At 37.8% G+C, this 19,062-nt stretch overlaps 1 non-coding gene across 1 annotated transcript; it reads right to left on the bottom strand.

Moving 5' to 3' along the window:
- Positions 1-6,332: 6,332 nt before the first annotated feature.
- LOC115856709 (U2 spliceosomal RNA) lies at positions 6,333-6,523 on the bottom strand. The gene has a single exon (XR_004040956.2). It is a non-coding gene; the product is annotated as a U2 spliceosomal RNA (small nuclear RNA).
- Between the last annotated feature and the right edge of the window lie 12,539 nt (positions 6,524-19,062).

Below are 19,062 nucleotides of genomic sequence, written 5' to 3'. Positions count from 1 at the left end.
AGCTTATTCTATTTGTAATTTTTGAACTTCCTTTTGATTCCTGTTTTTAATAAGTCTAACTTTCCCAGGTCAGATTGAAGACCTCATAATTTAGCTGTTGCCAATCTTATTTTATGTTGATTGGTTCTACCATTTGTTATAAGTGAGATAAGAGATCACTAGATTGTGTTTATATCCCCACTAATTCTTGACATAGTGCAGGATGGCTCTACTGTCTGGAATTATTCTCCCATGTTTAACACAGATCTTCTGATCACTTTGCATATTCTGTTCTCTGTGTCAGCAGAACAGAGTGTCACCATATCTGGTTTCATCTCTAACTTTATCTCCTCCCCTGACACTTTAGGCATTGTTAGTTTCAGCCAAATGGACTTCCTACTGAATGATGCTTTACATTTTTTGTTCTTTCTAGCTTGAGAGGTTTTGCTTATACAAATTTTACCAATCTCTTTAGGTCTATGAAGGATGTTTCTGAATCTTCCAATCAGAGGTAAATTTTTTTATATCTTTGATGGCACAGATATTATGTTATATTGTTATGTTATATTATATATTATGATATATAATACATATATATATATATATATATATATATATATACCCCAAGATATATGTACATATATAATGACCTTGTCTTATTTTCCATGTTTATCTTGAAATTCCTTGAAGGTACTGTTTGTGCCTTATTTATAGTTATGTTATCTAGGGTTACTTGAAAACCAAGCTGAATCCCTTTCTGAACCCATATCACAGTAGGCTGGAGGGATGATCAGTCTCATTCTTGTTGCTTCTTCTCCCATCACAAGTCCACGCTGCTACTATTGAGACACCTTAATCGAAACTGGAATGGTCCTTTCATTTTCTGCAGCTGTGCCCCATCTGTACCATACGTGGGGGGTGGGAAACTTAGGCACTGGGGGTTCCTGGGCCTAGGTTTCTTGGTACTTCATACAGACAAACCTCTGAGGCCTTGCCAACTCGCAGGAGTACTCCCCTGACATGGGCCTGGGTCCTCATTCCTCTTATTTCTGTAGAATACACATTTCTCAGTTCTACCCATTTAGGTTATTTAAGATAAGCTCTTCAGTAAGTTTTCCCAAAAGACAAAAAAAGTCATCTTCTTCAAGTGGCTTCTGCTTTCTTAGGAAAATTCTCTGCATCAAGGAGATACTAAGGGCCTGGCTACTTGCTTGGAATGGTTGGGGAAGGGAAAAACATAAAGAAGAAAAAAGTATTAATATTTTAGGGAAAAATCCTTCCACAGACAAAAAGACTGGCTCTGAGATGTGAACCTTTACACAAATAAAGGACTAATCTGAATCAGGGTTGTAGTCAGATGTTCAGCTGACTTGACACAGGAGACCAGTCAACTCTAAACCATAGGAAATATGAGGAAATAAGGACTGGCAGTTGAGCTGCTGGGGATTTGGTAACTAGCAATAGCTAGAAATGTCAACAAGAGGAGAAGCAGCATCAGGAAGGTTTGACAAAGAGCGGGGAGGGCATTGGGACTCAGGGTTAGGACACTGGTCTTCAGGAGGATCAATGGGACCCAGGCAGGACCTTAGCTCTAGAGGAATGGGCATCAGGTCAGGCAATCACAACAGGGTGTTCAATAAGGAAAAACACAATGAGGACCAAATCACCAGAAAGGGATTCAAAGGTTAACCATATCCAGAAGCAAGGCTGACTTCATGCTAGGTTGCTGAGTCATTGAGCTACTTGATTATAGTTCCAGAATTTGCCCTCTAAAAGGAGGAAGGAAGATTGGTCCTCAAGCTGGGGGTGGGGCTAAGTTCCAGCCTGCTGTAGAAATATGAGTTGCCCGCCCAAGGGATGGAGAGTGAAGGGATGGGGGAGGAATGGAGAGTGAGTCAGGCAGGCCATTAAACTTGGGTTTCAATGCAGTGTTTGAAAGGACACTGGCATAAAAATTAGTCTTCACACACTTCTCCACACATGGATGCTATCAACACTTAACTTTAAACATGTTGACCAAAATAAAAATGGCCTGCTTTTAAAAAAATCACGACTTATATTTCCTTCTCAAAAGCTCCGTTGCCACAATTCCAAGGTAGAGAATGTCTTATATGCTGAAAAATATAGTGACAATATTGTTTTGATAATGACTGTTAATGAAGTCTCCAGAATGAATAGAACATTTTCTGGGAGGATTAGAGAGCATGTCATGGATGATTGCCAGTTTGTGAACCATTAGTCAGGAAACACTTGTGTTAAGGTAACTCTAAGACCTTCAGTTGGGCAACAACCATAACTGATGCAGTGAAAGCACTTGAATGTTTTTCAGTGACTTCATAAGCAAATAGATCCAATCTCTTTCCACTTTAATCTGTACCACATTCTACAAAGAAAAAAAGTTTTCTTAAACTATTAAACACATTCTTCCTCTTGCTTCAAAATTTTGGTAGATCCTTAATATGCTCCACGTCAAGTCCAAAGTCTTCCTGTCAAAGATATCCACCACTTGGGCTTCCCTGGTGGCGCAGTGGTTGAGAGTCCACCTGCCGATGCAGGGGACACGGGTTCGTGCCCCGGTCTGGGAAGATCCCACATGCCGCGGAGCAGCTGGGCCCGTGAGCCATGACCGCTGAGCCTGCGTGTCCAGAGCCTGTGCTCTGCAACAGGAGAGGCCACAACAATGAGAGGCCTGGGTACCGCAAAAAAAAAAAAAAAAATATCCACCACTTGAACTCACTCCACCTATTCATTGTTCTCTCATTGTTCCCAGCCATATTCTTCCCTTAATGTGTTCTCTGAATATGTCAGGCTAATCATTCAAATCTGACTTCCACTTCTGGTCATGCTGTTGATGCCACTGGAGCAAACTCCTTCTGTCTTCTTTGGGATATCCAGATCCTGCCACCTTTCCAGATCAAGCTCTTGTTTCACTTCCTCCATGAAACCATTTCCAAGAACTTTCTCCCTTCTTTCGACTCTCAGTGTTGCAGAAACAAATGGTCATCTACTTACAACAACTCTCCTTTTCTTTTTCTTTTATAGAGTCCCTATTTTGTTCTGGGCAGCTCTTTTGAAGCAAGAAGTGATAATACTCTGGCTAGTGAGACAGAAATGAATTTCTATGAATTGTTTTCCCAATATAGATATGGCATCCCCTTTTCCTCTTGAGGCTTCTTTTATTTTTTTCTAGCTTTATTGAGATAAAATGGACATGTAACATTTTGTGAGTAAGGTGTACATATACATATAAATGATTACCACCATAAGGTTACTTAACATGTCCTTCACCTCACATAGTTACCATGTTTTTAATTTTTGTGGTGAGAACAATTAAGTTCTACTCTCTTAGCAGCTTTCAAGTATACAACATAGTCAACTGTAATCATCATGCTGTACATAAAATCTCCATAACTGATTCATTTTATAAATAGAAGTTTGTTTCTTTGACTAACATCTCTTTTGTTCAACCCTCTAGCCCCTGGCAATCAGCAACTGACTCTCTGTTTCTATGAGTTCGGCTTTTTTAGATTCCATATATGTGATACTGGTATGTCTTTCTCTGACTTGGTTTACTTAGCATAATGCCCTCAAGTTTCATCTATATTGTTGCAAATGGTAAGATTTCCTTCTTTCTCATGGCTGAATAATATTCCATTGTTTATATACACCACATTTTCTTTATGCCTTCATCTGTTGATGGCTACTTAGGTTGTTTTCATGTCTTGGATATTGTGAATAATGCTGCAACGTGTATGGAGTGCAGTATCTCTTTCAGATAGTGATTTCATTTCCTTTGGTTTATACTTAGGCGTGAGATTGCTGTATCATATGGTAGTTCTATTTTTAATTGTTTGAGGAGCCTTTATACTGTTTTCCATAGTGATTGTACCAATTTACATTTCTATCAATAGTGTTCCAGTCTTTCCTTTTCTCCACATCCTTGCCAGCACTCGTTATCTCTTGTCTTTTGATACTAACCATTCTGACATGTGTGAGGTGATATCTCATTGTGGTTTTGATTTGCATTTTCCTGATGATTAGTGATGTTTAGCACCTTTCTATTGCCATCTTTATGTCTTCCTTGGAAAAATGTCTGTGCAGGTCCTTTGCACACTTTTTAATCAAATTATTTGGTGTTTTTGCTATTGAGTTGTGTAAGTTCCTTCTATATTTTGAATAATAACCCCTTAACTATATGGTTTGTGATATTTTCTTTCATTCCACAGGTTGCCCTTTCATTTTGTTGATTGTTTTTTTTGCTATGCAGAAACTTTTTAGTTTAGTGTAGTCCCACTTGTTTATTTTTGCTTTTGTTGCTTCTGCTTTTGGTGTCATATCAAACAAATCATTACCAAGATTGATGTGAAGGAGGTTTTCCCTATGTTTTCTTCTAGGAATTTTATGGTTTCAGTCTTACATTTAGGTCTTTAGTCTATTTTGAGTTAATTTCTGTGAGTGATATAAGATAGGGGTCCAATTTCATTACTTTGCATGTGAATATCCAGTTTTCCTAGCATCATTTATTGAAGAAACTATTTTTCCCCCATTGAATATTCTTGGCTCCTTTTTCAAATATTAGTTGACTGTATATGAATGGGTTTATTTCTGGGGTCTTCATTCTGTTTCATTGTGCTATGTGTCTGTTTTTATGCCAGGACCATACTGCTTTGGTTACTATAGCTTTATAGTATAGTTTGAAATCAGGACATGTAATGCCTGCAGCTTTGTTCTTTTTTCCTCAAGATTGCTTTGGCTATTTAGGGTCTTTTCCACACAAATTTTAGGAAAATGCTATTGGAATTTTGAGAGAGATTGCGTTGAATCTATAGATGGATTGGGGCAGCATGGACTTTTTAACAGTATTAGTGGCTTTTTTGTGCCATAAACACGAAAAAATCTTTCCATTTATTTGTTTCTTCTTCAATTTCTTTCATCATTGTTTTATAGTTTTTGGTATACAGATCTTTCACCTCCTTGGTTAAATTTATTTCTATTTTATTGTTTTTGATGCTTATTATAAATGGAATTTAAAAAAAATTTCTTTTCAGATAGTTCAATGTCAGTGTATAGAAACCCGCATGATTTTGTATCCTGCAATTTTACTGAAATTATTTATTAGTTTTAACAGTGTTTTTCAGCTTTATTGAGGTATAATTGACAAATAAAATTATAAGATATTTAAAGTGTACATTGTGGTGATTCAATATATATATGCATTGTGAAAGGATTCCTCCAATCTAGTTAAACACACAATCACCTCACATATTTATCTCATTCTTCCTCTTCTCCTTCTTCTTCCTCTTCTTCTTCTTCTTTTTTTAAACATCTTTATTAGAGTATAATTGCTTTACAATGGTGTGTTAGTTTCTGCTGTATAACAAAGTGAATCAGCTATACATATATCCCCATATCTCCTCCCTCTTGTGTCTCCCTCCAACCCTCCCTATCCCACCCCTCTATGTGGACACAAAGCACCGAGATGATCTCCCTGTGAGATGCAGCTGCTTCCCAATAGCTATCTATTTTACATTTGGTAGTGTATATATGTCCATGCCACTCTCTCACTTCGTCCCAGCTTACCCTTCCCCCTCCCTGTGTCCTCAAGTCCATTCTCTACGTCTGTATCTTTATTCCTGTCCTGCCCTTAGGTTCTTCAGAACCTTTTTTTTTTTTTTTAAATTCCATATATATGCATTAGCATATGGTATTTGTTTTTCTCTTCCTGACTTACTTCACTCTGTATGACAGACTCTAGGTCCATCCACCTCACTACAAATACCTCAATTTCGTTTCCTTCTATGGCTGAAAAATATTCCATTGTATATATGTGCCACATCTTCTTTATCCATTCATCGGTCAATGGACACTTAGGTTGCTTCCATGTCCTGACTATTGTAAATAGAGCTGCAATGAACATTTTGGTACAAGACTCTTTCTGAATTATGGTTTTCTCAGGGTATATGCCCAGTAGTGGGATTGCTGGGTCATATGGTACTTCTATTTTTAGTTTTTTAAGGAACCTCTATACTGTTTTCCATAGTGGCTGTATCAATTTACATTCCCACCAACAGTGCAAGAGAGTTCCCTTTCCTTCACACCCTTTCCAGCATTTATTGTCTAGATTTTTTGATGATGGCCATTCTGACCAGTGTGAGGTGGTACCTCACTGTAGTTTTGATTTGCATTTCTCTAATGATTAGTGATGTTGAGCATCCTTTCATGTGTTTGTTGGCAATCTGTATATATTCTTTGGAGAAATGTCTATTTACGTTTTCTGCCCATTTTTGTATTCTGAACAGCAAAGCACTTGAATTATTACATTCTTTTTTTGACAACCAAAAGTTTCCCCCGAAGGGGAGTGCACCGTTCCTGGAAGTACTGCAATACCAGGTCGATGCGTGGAGTGGACGGAGCAAGCTCCTATTCCATCTCCTAATTCCAAAAATCCATTTAATATATTGTCCTCGGATAGAGGACGTATCAGATATTAAACTGATAAGAACAGATACTACACTTGATCTTAGCCAAAAGGCCGAGAAGCGATTTCTGCCCATTTTTGTATTGGGTTATTTGTTTTTTTGATATTGAGCTACATGAGCTGCTTGTATATTTTGGAGATTAATCCTTTGTCAGTTGCTTCATTTGCAAATAGTTTCTCCCATTCTGAGGGTTGTCTTTTGGTCTTGTTTATGTTTCCCTTTGCTGTGCGAAAGCTTTTAAGTTTCATTAGGTCCCATATGTTTATTTTTGTTCCTATTTCAATTTCTCTAGGAGGTGGGTCAAAAAGGAGCTTGCTGTGATTTATTTAATAGAGTGTTCTGCCTATGTTTTCCTCTAAGAGTTGTATAGTGTCTGGCCTTACATTTAGTTCTTTAATCCATTTTGAGTTTATTTTTGTGTATGGTGTTAGGGAATGTTCTAATTTCATTCTTTTACATGTAGCTGTCCAGTTTTCCCAGCACCACTTGTTGCAGAGGCTGTCTTTTCTCTATTGTATATTCTTGCCTCCTTTATCAAAAATCAGGTGACCATATGTGCATGCGTTTATCTATGGGCTTTCTATCCTGTTCCATTGATCTATATTTCTGTTTTTGTGCCAGTACCATATTGTCTTGATTACTGTAGCTTTGTAGTATAGTCTGAAGTCCAGGAGACTGATTCCTCCAGCTCCGTCTTTCTTTCTCAAGATTGCTTTGGCTATGCGGGGTCTTTTGTGTTTCCATACAAATTGTGAAATTTTTTGTTCTAGTTCTGTGAAAAATACCATTAGTAATTTGATAGGGATTGCATTGAATCTCTACATTGCTTTGGTAGTATACTCATTTTCACAATGTTGATTCTTCCAATCCAAGAACGTGGTATATCTCTCCATCTGTTGGTATCATCTTTAATTTCTTTCATCAGTGTCTTATAGTTTTCTGCATACAGGTCTTTTGTCTCCTTAGGTAGGTTTATTCCTAGGTATTTCATTCTTTTTGTTGCAATGGTAAATGGGAGTGTTTCCTTAATTTTGCTTTCAGATTTTTCATCAGTGTATAGGAATGCAAGAGATTTCTGTGCATTAATTTGGTATCCTGCTACTTTACCAAATTCATTGATTCGCTCTGGTAGTTTTCTGGTAGCATCTTTAGGATTCTCTATGTATAGTATCATGTCATCTGCAAACAGTGACAGTTTTACTTCTTTTCCAATTTGGATTCCTTTTATTTCTTTTTCTTCTCTGATTGCTGTGGCTAAAACTTCCAAAACTATGTTGAACAATGATGGTGAGAGTGGACAACCTTGTCTTGTTACAGATCTTAGAGGATATGGTTTCAGTTTTTCACCATTGAGAATGATGTTGGCTGTGGGTATGTCATTTATGGTCTTTATTATGTGGAGGTAACTTCCCTCTATACCTACTTTCTGGAGGGTTTTTATCATAAATCGGTGTTGAATTTTGTTGAAAGTTTTTCTGCATCTATTGAGGTGATCATATAGTTTTTCTCCTTCAATTTGTTAATATGGTTTAACACATTGATTGATTTGCATACACTGAAGAATCATTGCATTCTGGGATAAGCCCCACTTGATCATGGTGTATGATCCTTTTAATGTGCTGTGGGATTCTGTTTGCTAGTATTTTGTTGAGGATTTTTGCATCTACGTTCATCAGTGATATTGGCCGTAATTTACTTTCTCTGTGACATCTTTGTCTGGTTTTGGTATCAGGGTGATGTTGGCCTCATAGAATGAGTTTGGGAGTGCTCCTCCCTCTGCTATATTTTTGAAGAGTTTGAGAAGGGTAGGCGTTAGCTCTTCTCTAAATGTTTGGTAGAATTTGCCTGTGAAGCTATCTGGTCCTGAGCTTTTTTTTGTTGGAAGAATTTTAATCACAGTCTCAATTTCAGTGCTTGTGATTGGTGTATTTATATTTTCTATTTCTTAATTGTTCAGTCTTGGAAGGTTGTACTTTACGAAGAATTTGTCCATTTCTTCCAGGCTGTCCATTTTATTGACATATATTTGCTTGTAGTAGTCTCTCATGATCCTTGGTATTTCTGCAGTGTCAGTTGTTACTTCTCCTTTTTCATTTCTAATTCTGTTGATTTGAGTCTTCTCCTTTTTTCTCTTGATGAGTATGACTAATGGTTTATCAATTTTGTTTATCTTCTCAAAGGACCAGCTTTTAGTTTTATTGATCTTTGCTATTGTTTCCTTCATTTCTTTTTCATTTATTTCTGATCTGATCTTTATGATTTCTTTCCTTCTGCTAATTTTGGGGGGGTTTTGTTTTCTTTCTCTAATTGTTTTTGGTGTAAGGTTAGGTTGTTTATTTGAGATGTTTCTTGAGGTATGATGGTATTGCTATAAACTTCTCACTTAAACCTGCTTTTGCTGCATCCCATAGGTTTTGGGTCATCGTGTTTTCATTGTTGTTTGTTTCTAGGTATTTTTAAATTTCCTCTTTGATTTCTTCAGTGATCTCTTGGTTATTTAGTAGTGTATTGTTTAGCCTCCATGAGTTTGTATTTTTTCCAGATTCTTTCCTGTAATTGATATCTAGTTTCATAGTGTTGTGGTTGGTAAAGATACTTGATACAATTTCAATTTTCTTAAATTTACCAAGGTTTGATTTGTGACCTAAGATATGATCTATCCTGGAGAATGTTCCATGAGCAGTTGAGAAGAAAGTGTATTTTGTTGTTTTTGGATGGAATGTCCTATAAATATCAATTAAGGCAATCTGGTCTACTGTGTCGTTTAAAGCTTGTGTTTCCTTATTTATTTTCTGTTTGGATGAGCTGTCCATTCGTGAAAGTGGGGTGTTAAAGTCCCCTACTATTATTGTGTTACTGTCAATTTCCCCTTTTATGGCTTTTAGCATTTGCCTTATGTATTGAGGCGCTCCTCTGTTGGGTGCATAAATATATATAATTGTTACATCTTCTTGGATTGATCCCTTTATCATTATGTAGTCTCCTTCTTTGTCTCTTGTAATAGTCTTTATTTTAAAGTCTATTTTGTCTGATATGAGAATTGCTACTCCAGCTTTCTTTTAATTTCCATTTGCATGGAATATCTTTTTCAATCCCCTCACTTTCAGTCTGTATGTGTCCCTAAGTCTGAAGTGGGTCTCTTGTAGACAGCATATATACAGGTCTTGTTTTTGTATCCATTCAGCCAGTCTATATCTTTTGGTTGGAGCATTTAATCCAATTACATTTAAGGTAGTTATCGCTTATGTATGTTCCTATTACCATTTTCTTAACTGTTTTACGTTTGTTATTGTAGGTGTTTTCCTTCTCTTGTGTTTCCTGCCTAGAGAAGTTCCTTTAGCATTTGTTGTAAAGCTTGTTTGGTGGTGCTGAATTCTCTTAGCTTTTGGTTGTCTGTAAGGGTTTTCATTTCTCTGTCAAATCTGAATGAGAAGCTTGCTGGGTAGAGTAATCTTGGTTGTAGGTTTTTCCCTTTCATCACTTTAAATATGTCCTGCCACTCCCTTCTGGCTTGCAGAGTTTCTGCTGAAAGATCAGCTGTTAACCTTATGGGGATTCCCTTGTATATTTTTTGTAGAATTTCCCTTGCTGCTTTTAATATTTTTTCTTTGTATTTAATTTTTGATAGTTTGATTAATGTGTGTCTGGGCATGTTTTTCCTTGGATTTATCCTGTATGGGACTCTCTGCACTTCCTGGACTTGATTGACTATTTCCTTTCCCATGTTAGGGAAATTTTCAACTATAAACTCTTTAAATATTTTCTCAGTCCCTTTGTATTTCTCTTCTTCTTCTGGGACCCCTTTAATTTTTTTTTTTTTTTTTTTTTTTTTTTTTGTGGTATCCTGGCCTCTCCCGTTGCAGAGCACAGGCTCTGGACGTGCAGGCTCGGTCGCCATGGCTCATGGGCCCAGCCGCTCCGCGGCATGTGGGATCTTCCTGGACCGGGGCACGAACCCGTGTCCCCTGCATCGGCAGGTGGACTCTCAACCACTGCGACACCAGGGAAGCCCTGGGACCCCTATAATTTGAATTTTGTTGTATTTCATGTTGTCCCAGAGATCTCTGAGACTGTACTCAATTCTTTTCATTCTTTTTTCTTTATTCTGCTCTGTGGTAGTTATTTCCACTATTTTTTTTTTTTTTTTTGCCATAGGCGGGCCTCTCACTGTTGTGGCCCCTCCCGTTGCAGAGCACAGGCTCCGGCCGTGCAGGCTCAGTGGCCATGGCTCACAGGCCTAGCCGCTCTGCAGCATGTGGGACTTTCCCAGACCAGGGCACGAACCTGTGTCCCCTGCATCGGCAGGCGGACTCTCAACCACTGCGCCACCAGGGAAGCCCCTATTTCCACTATTTTATCTTCCAGGTCACTTACCCGTTTTTCTCTCTCAGTTATTCTACTCTTGATTCCTTCTAGGGAATTTTAAATTTCATTTATTGTGTTGTTCATCATTGTTTGTTTGCTCTTTAGTTCTTCTAGTCCTTGTTAAACGTTTCTTGTATTTTCTCCATTCTATTTCCAAGATTTTGGATCATCTTTAGTATCATTACTTTGAATTCTTTTTTAGGTAGACTGCTTATTTCCTCTTCATTTGTTTGGTCTGGTGGGTTTTTATCTGGCTCCTTCATCTGCTGTGTGTTTCTCTGTCATCTCATTTTTTTAAAAATAAATTTATTTATTTATTTTTGGCTGTGTTGGGTCTTCGGTTCTGTGCGAGGGCTTTCTCCAGTTGCGGTGAGTGGAGGCCACTCTTCATCACGGTGTGCGGGCCTCTCACTGTCATGGCCTCTCCCGTTGTGGAGCACCGGCTCCAGACGCAGAGGCTCAGTAGTTGTGGCTCACGAGCTTAGTTGCTCCGTGCCATGTGGGATCTTCCCAGACCAGGGCTCGAACCCGTGTCCCCTGCATTGGCAGGCAGATTCTTAACCACTGCGCCACCAGGGAAGCCCTCTCTGTCATCTCATTTTGCTTAACTTACTTTATTTGGGGTCTCCTTTTCACCGGCTGCAGATTCGTCTTTCCTGTTGTTTTTGTTTCTGCCCCCAGTGGCTAAGGTTGGTTTAGTGAGTTGTGTAGGCTTCCTGGTGGAGGGGACTGGTGCCTGTGTTCTGGTGGATGAGGCTGGATCTTGTCTTGTTGGTGTGCAGCACCACATCCGGTGGTGTGTTTTGGGGTGTCTGTGACCTTATTCTGATTTTAGGTAGCCTCTCTGCTAATGAGTGGGGTTGTGTTCCCGTCTTGCTAGTTGTTTGGCATAGGATGTCTAGCACTGTAGCTTGCTCATCATTGAGTGGAGCTGGGTATTAGCGTTGAGATGGAAATCTCTGGGGAAATTTCGCCGTTTTATATTACGTGGAGCCAGGAGGTTTCTGCCGGACCAATGTCCTGAACTGGGCTTTCCCACCTCAGAGGCACAGGCCTGACACCCGGCTGGAGCACCAAGACCCTGTCAGCCACACACCATGTGTTCTTTTAAGAGCACTCTTAAGTAACAACCTGATTGTGTGCAGTACAACTTTACTTTTGAATTGAGAGTTGCGGTGGATGTGATTTTTGCCTTCTCCACATGGTTGAAGGTTACAATTTTTGGTTTTGGAAACCCCACCACCTCCTTGTTTCTATTACTATTTTTGCAAGAAAAGTGTAAGGAGTGTTGGAGTGGAGGTGGGATTTGTGATCAGGAAAGCCCTGGATGCCCCCCTTCTCCATCTTCCGCCTTTCTCTCTCTGATTAGTTCATATCCAGCAGCAGATTGAAGCAGGAGATGGTCCTTCTCAATGTTTGTTCAGCAGCTTCACTTCTAGGTGAAGTCTTCATGAACCAAGTCCCTTCTTCTTCTCCCCTCCCCCCTCCCCCTCCTCCCCTCCCCCTCCTCCCCCTCCCCTCCTCCCCCTCCCTCCTCCCCTCCCCCTCCTCCCCTCCCCCTCCTCCCCTCCCCCTCCTCCCCTCCCCCTCCCCCTCCTCCCCTCCCCCTCCCCCTCCTCCCCTCCCCCTCCTCCTCCTTCCTCCTCCTCCTTCCTCCTCCTCCTTCTTCCTCCTCCTTCTTCCTCCTCCTCCTTCCTCCTCCTCTTCTTCTTCCTCCTCTTCTCATTATTGGTGTGAACATTTAAGTTCTACTCCTTTAGCAAATTTCAATTATACAATAGTGTTATCAACCTTAGTCATCCTGTTATACATTAGATCCTCAGACCTTATTCCTCTTATAGCTGAAAGTTAATAGCCTTTTGCCAACCCTTCCCTATTTTCTTTATGTCCCAGCCCCTGGCTACCACTTTTCTACTCTCTCTAATAATTTTTTTGTGGGGGGAAGGTAAAGTCTTTAGGATTTTCTGCATATAAGATCATGTCATATGCAAACAGGGAAATTTTTACCTCTTTCTCTCTGATTTAGATGCCACTTTGTTTTTCTTGCCTACTTGCTCTGTCTGAAACTTCCAGTACCATGTTGAATAGCAGCAATGAGAGGGGGTACCCTGGTGTTGTTTCTGATCTTAGAGAAAAAGCTTTCAGTCTTTCACTGTTGAGTCTGATGTTAACTGTGCTTGTTACAGATGGCCTTTATTACATTATTTTTATACCCAGGTGTTGAGAATTCTTATCATGAAAGAATGTTGAATTTTGTCAAGTGCTTTTTCTGCATCTATTGATAAAATTGTATGATTTTTATCTCTTTCATCTTCTTCCTAGAACCTGGACTCTAAGTTGCAGGTGGAGAAGTCATCTTGTGTTTATAAAATGACCAAAGGAATAAAAAAGAAATGCTAAAGATGGCAGAACATAAAGAGAGTAGACTGGGATTTTAGTAATATCATGGGTTTACTGCACCAGCCCTGCACTGCCTATCTATAGCCATCTTTTTTTTTTTTGTATGACAAAATAATCCCTCTTTTGGATAATTCACAATAGGTTAGTGGGTGAAATGTACAGCTATTGGAACACCTATATAGTACCCCCATGTACTATATACACATACATATACATATATATACTATATACTATATACATGTCAATGTCATACCATAAATCAGTTATTTATTTTCTTACCTCTTTAGCTTTGCTAATTTTTTCTCTCCAATTAGATGATTATCTCCTTGTTGGTGGGTATGATCTTATATGCCTTTATCAATATTTTATCATTATTCTTAGACACTGTTAGAGGCATCTAAGTAATTGAGTGCAACTAACATGCAGTTACATCAATCAGCCAGTAACTATGCAATAATATAAACTATGCATCCAGAATAATAGAGATCATGCAAGCTGGTGGAGTTTGTATTTTGGAGTAGTTTTATTTTGATACTAGAAGTCAGATCGTTGCATATGGGTTTTTAATGTACTTGTTTTAAAATGGTCGTTGAGTCTTTTCATACATTAGATTGTTATATTTCAGTATTTAATTTCATTATATTTTGCATTAAAGGAGTGCTTGTAATTTCAGCAGCCAGTGTTAAAAACAGAATAATTAGATGATATAGTCAGGCAACCTTATAAAACCTATTTAAACTATATCTTAATGTAGTTCTTATTATGGGATAAATCATATAATACTATGAAGATATTCGTGCATTTCCAATGCAAATTTGAAAGAAATATTCTTTCATTAGCTGTGTAAGAAGCCATTCCTGCAATTCAGGAAGTCAAGAAACTGAAAGCCTGGGCATTGGATGAATTATCTATATAGAGTTAAGTTCACCAAGATGATAAGAGTAAATGATAGAGAGCGAAAGAGTGAGCCAGGTACTAAAGTGACTGATGAATGAAGAAGATTGATCAAGAGGTAAAAAACAGCAAAATGAAAGTCAGCTAGGGATATTGTCAAATGATTATGTATTGGTATCAAGTATTATTATTAAAAGCATTATTTTATTAAAGTTTTGATTTTTCTTTCCAATAATTATTTATGAAAGTAATTTTAAGTTTCTAAATTAATGGTTTTCTTTTATTTGTTCTTTATTTTGAATTTTATTATATTTTGACTATATAACATGGCCTGTTTAATTCCATTTAGTAGAACTTATTGAGGATTTCTTTGTGGCTTAATACATGGTCAATTCTTATCAGTGTTTCACTGTTGTTTTAAAAGAATATCATTCTCATTTTGAGGGGTCTAGAGTTTGATATATAGCTCTTGAGTTCATCTTACTAATTATATTATTCAGAGAGTGAGGAAATCAAACCCACAGTTTACCTCATTTTGTATTAAACTCAGAATAATATGTGTATGCTATTATATAGTTCGTTGTGTGGAAGAAAACTTGAAAATTTAAAGAATTTGAAAGATTAACCCTGTGATTCTGACTTTAAAATATTACTTGATGCTAAGTTTGTTATTTTAAGCTGAAAGTTGTTAAGAGAATTTGCTTAAATTTTAAAAGACTATTGAAATATTTTTAAATAATTTGTAATTAACTCTAAATAGTTGTGTAAAAGCTAAGGAGGATTTGCCTAGTAGTGTTGTGTATGTATCTGCCCGATCAAGCACTTGAAGTTCTTCAAAAGAAAATAAAATATACTAATCTAAATGCAGTTCAAAATGCTTAAGGAAATCAATTAAGTCCATGAATTAAATGGCTTAAGTGTAATTTAGTCCATTCTACATTAGTTGGCCATACATTAGTTAAAGATTTTCCTGAAAATTATTGTTCTTGTTTTACATAAAATTTACTAGATTTATAGATAACATGAAAGAATCTTTAAGTGAATTTGAATTTAAAAGCTTAAGGGAAATTTCAGCACTTTTTTTGTGTATGTCCTATTTTTTTTCTTTTGTTTAAATTGAAGCATAGTTAATTTACAATATTACGTTAGTTTCAGGTGTACAATGTTTTTCTGGATTAAACTACATTTAAAGTTATTATAAAATAATAGATATTTCCCTGTGCTGTACAATATGTCCTTGATGCTTATTTATTTTATACATGGTAGTTTATATCTCTTAATCCCCTGCTCCTGTCTCATTCCTCCCCCCTTCCTTCTCCCCACTGGTAACAACTAGTTTGTTTTCTATATCTGTGACTCTGTTCCTGTTTTGTTATACACAGCCATTTGTTTTATTTTTTAGATTCCACATATAAGTGATAACACAGAGTATTCGTCTTTCTCTGACTTATTTCACTAAACATAGTGCTCTCTAGGTCCATCCACGTTGTTGCAAATGGCAGAATTTCATTCTTTATTATGGCTGAGAAGTATTCCATTGTATAGATATATACCCCATCTTCTTTATCCATTCATCTTTTGATGGGCACAGGTTGCTTCTATCTTGGCTACTGTAAATAATGCTGCTATGAACTTTGGGGTGCATATATCTTTTCAAATTAGAGTTTTCATTTTCTTTGGATGTATATACCAAGTGAAATTGCTGGATCAGTTCTATTTTTAGTTTTCTGAAGAGCCTCCAAACTGTTTTCCACAGTGGCTGCACCAATTTACAGTCCCACCAAGAGTGTACTAGGGTTCCCTATTCTCCATATCCTTGCCAACATTTGTTATCTGTAGACTTTTTGATGATAGCCATTTTGACTGGTGTGAGGTGATATCTCTTTCTGGTTTCAGTTTGCAGCCAATTTCAGTTTTAAATTGGGAAATTTATTATACTGAATACTTAAATTCCATGTAATTCTAAATAGTCTTTTCTGGGCACAAAATCCCTCCTTGAGCATCAGAAAACTCCCATTAATGAAAGCTAATATTTTTAATACGAAGTCCAGAAATGGGGGTGGGTGGATATGGCTTTATAAACAAGGAACCATAGAAGAAATCTCAGTGAAAGACTTCAGGGAAAATGACAACATGAACACAGGTGTCATAGAATCCTCCCATCCTCAACTGAATTGAACAAAAGAATGCAAACATAGAGAAGCTGTACACAACACCAGAAAGAAGACTATCTGTATCTTACAAAATTTCATGAAATTTTACTAGATCCATTTGCAAATGGGACCAAAGTTAAAGGAAGCTATCAAGGGGTTAACAACACTTCCATTTAAGAAAGTAGAATGGTTTCATGAAGCAAATGGACAGATATCCTGGAAAAATACCATCCTCTAATTCTGAGGGGCCAGAGCTGGAAGTAAAGGGCAGGGGGCCCTGGAATGGGTCAGGGGAATCTTTCATTTAAAGTCTCTTTTACCACCACAGATCAACAGAGTTTGGAAGCAGAATGGGCACCCTTGGCAGGAAGCTGATTCTCCCATCCCTGTGGGCTCCTTCAGGAAGGAGACTAGACAAGGGCTCATCATGTGGCTGAACTTGTTCCAAATAGTGCAAATCATTGGGCAAATATTAGAGGGGAGGAGTGATGTAAAATGTTGAATGGAAGGGTTTTTGGATCTGGAAAAAAATGCTTGAGTTGGGGATTGGCTCAGAATCATAGGGAAAGGGCGAAGCTCTGCTCTTGCGCTGATTTTTTTTCATGTTGATCCTAACTATCCGCACTAAAAATTAAGGCCTAAAATTTACTTTCCTACTTCCTCCTGTGCTTGCATTATGGATGTCCAGGTCCTATCTAGTTAGAGTTCTAGAGTATGGAATTATGGAATTGGGAAATGAGTGGGAGGGAACTTGGTCTACACCAGACCCTCTTCAATCTTCTGTTGACTGTAGAATCTCTGCTTTTCAATGTAGACCTGAGAACCTGAGAAGGTGGTGTGTGATTGGCTTCTTTGTGTGCACAATAGAGTAATGAAGCTTACTGGGTGTAAAGCACACAGCAGACACATAAACACTTCAGTATATGCACTAATTAATGCATGTGAAACTGTGGTGGGTGGGAGTAGGTAGGCAGCCGGGCCAAGGGAGATTGTGGAGAGGCCAAACAGCGCTATCACCTTGATGGCTGATGTTAATAAAAACCAATGACATTTGTCTCTTTGTACTATAAAATGGATATATGTCATTCATCCATCCTCAGTCTTACTGATGCCAGTTTACTCCCGCAGAAAATTACAAGAGAATAACCAATATTATCTTATGAATGTAATTATTACCAAATCCTACTTATTACCGGGGAAAGCAATTCATAGGCTTTTTTACCCCATGTCTTTGCCACGACCATGGCTGAAATCAGAGTGTAGTCTTATTATGAAGAATTGGTCATATACAACTGTGTTTGACATTTTTAATTGTTTTCTGGTTCTTTACTTCTTTGGCTGAAAGATCAAGTGGCAGCTAAGTGATTTATATGATGCGTAAAATCGTGACTGAGAAAAGATCTACTCAGTGTCTGCTTTAAAGTAACAGTGCGGTTTAGTGGGAGGGGCAAAAGCCCAGGGGCAGAAGGACCTGCATTTACACTCTGGCTTTGCCACTAACCAGTGTGTGATTTTACATAGGTTGTTTGATTTTTCCAAGTCTGTTTCCTCACCTGGAAATGTGGTAACTCTAACGAGTAATTGTAAGAATTAAAATTTTAAATTAGACAGCAAAAATCCTCTAACATAGTACCTGAAACATAAAAAATGTTCAATAAACACCAACTATCCCTTAAAATAGCTTATAATTTATTCCAGAGGATGTCAATAGCTCCTGTCTTTACTTATTGATTTTCAACTGTGTAGAGACCCCAAAACCCAGCTGTAAATTATGCAGAGAAAGAATAATTCCCAAACATCTGAAAAGCCTTCTATTCTAATGCCATTCCTCAGTCCTGGGTATTTGGATATCTATTTACTTTTTAGGGATTAAGGTGGGATGTCTCAAAGGGCAAATGATGCACTTTTTAAAGACAGAGATTAAGTTTTATTGCATTATTTTCTAGTGGCTAAAACTCTTGCCAGGCATTTTGCTATATTCTGTCTTTATATGAGAAATGAATATTAAAGTAAGGGGATTGGGGGTATAGAGAATAAGGGAGAAATCAGGAGGAGAAAAGTGAGAGCAACAAGAAACACTCTTTCTTTCTGTCTTAAGTTATTTTTGCACATTCACATAGGCAGAGTGTCTAAGAGTGTGGCCTGTATAACTGGCTTCTTGATATGCACAGTTTAGTAGAGTTATGGAGTTTAATGAGTGTGAAGCAGCCAGCAAACACACCCAACTCCTTCAGCATATGCACTAATTAGCATATGTGAGAGAAGAGTCGTTGGGGTGGAAAGAGCTCTCCAAGGGAGATTGGAGCAAGACGGAGCAGCATTGTGATTTTGAGAGCTGATTTTTTTAAAAAACAGTGATAGTTTGTCTCTTTTGCATTCAACAAATTCCTATAAAAGGCTGGTAATACCCATAATAATTTAGTTTATATGTCAGACCCCGTAGGTAGTTTGTAAGCTCCTTTAAGGCAGGTTCTATGTCTTATTTCTCTCTGTACAACCATCCCCTAGTGTAGGCACTCCATAAATGTTTGATGGGTAAATGAATAAATAAATGAATGAACACGAAGTTAAGTAGACTGAAGTTACTGAGCTGAATGTGTTCTGCAATCCTGAAAAGCTGACTGTAACTTCAGTAAAATATCTTAAGAGTCTACCTCTGTCCATTTACTGGTCTAGAGAAATATTGTCCCTCACTATCACAAACTGGAGAACCACAGACTTAATTTGTGAATAATGCATGTATGCCTGTATGTGTTTTAAAAATTTAAGTTAGCTACAGGTGGAAGTTGGGA

Source organism: Globicephala melas, chromosome 17 (genome assembly GCF_963455315.2).
Source record: "Globicephala melas chromosome 17, mGloMel1.2, whole genome shotgun sequence".
Lineage (NCBI taxonomy): Eukaryota > Metazoa > Chordata > Mammalia > Artiodactyla > Delphinidae > Globicephala > Globicephala melas.
This window is presented reverse-complemented; position numbering and strand designations above follow the sequence as displayed.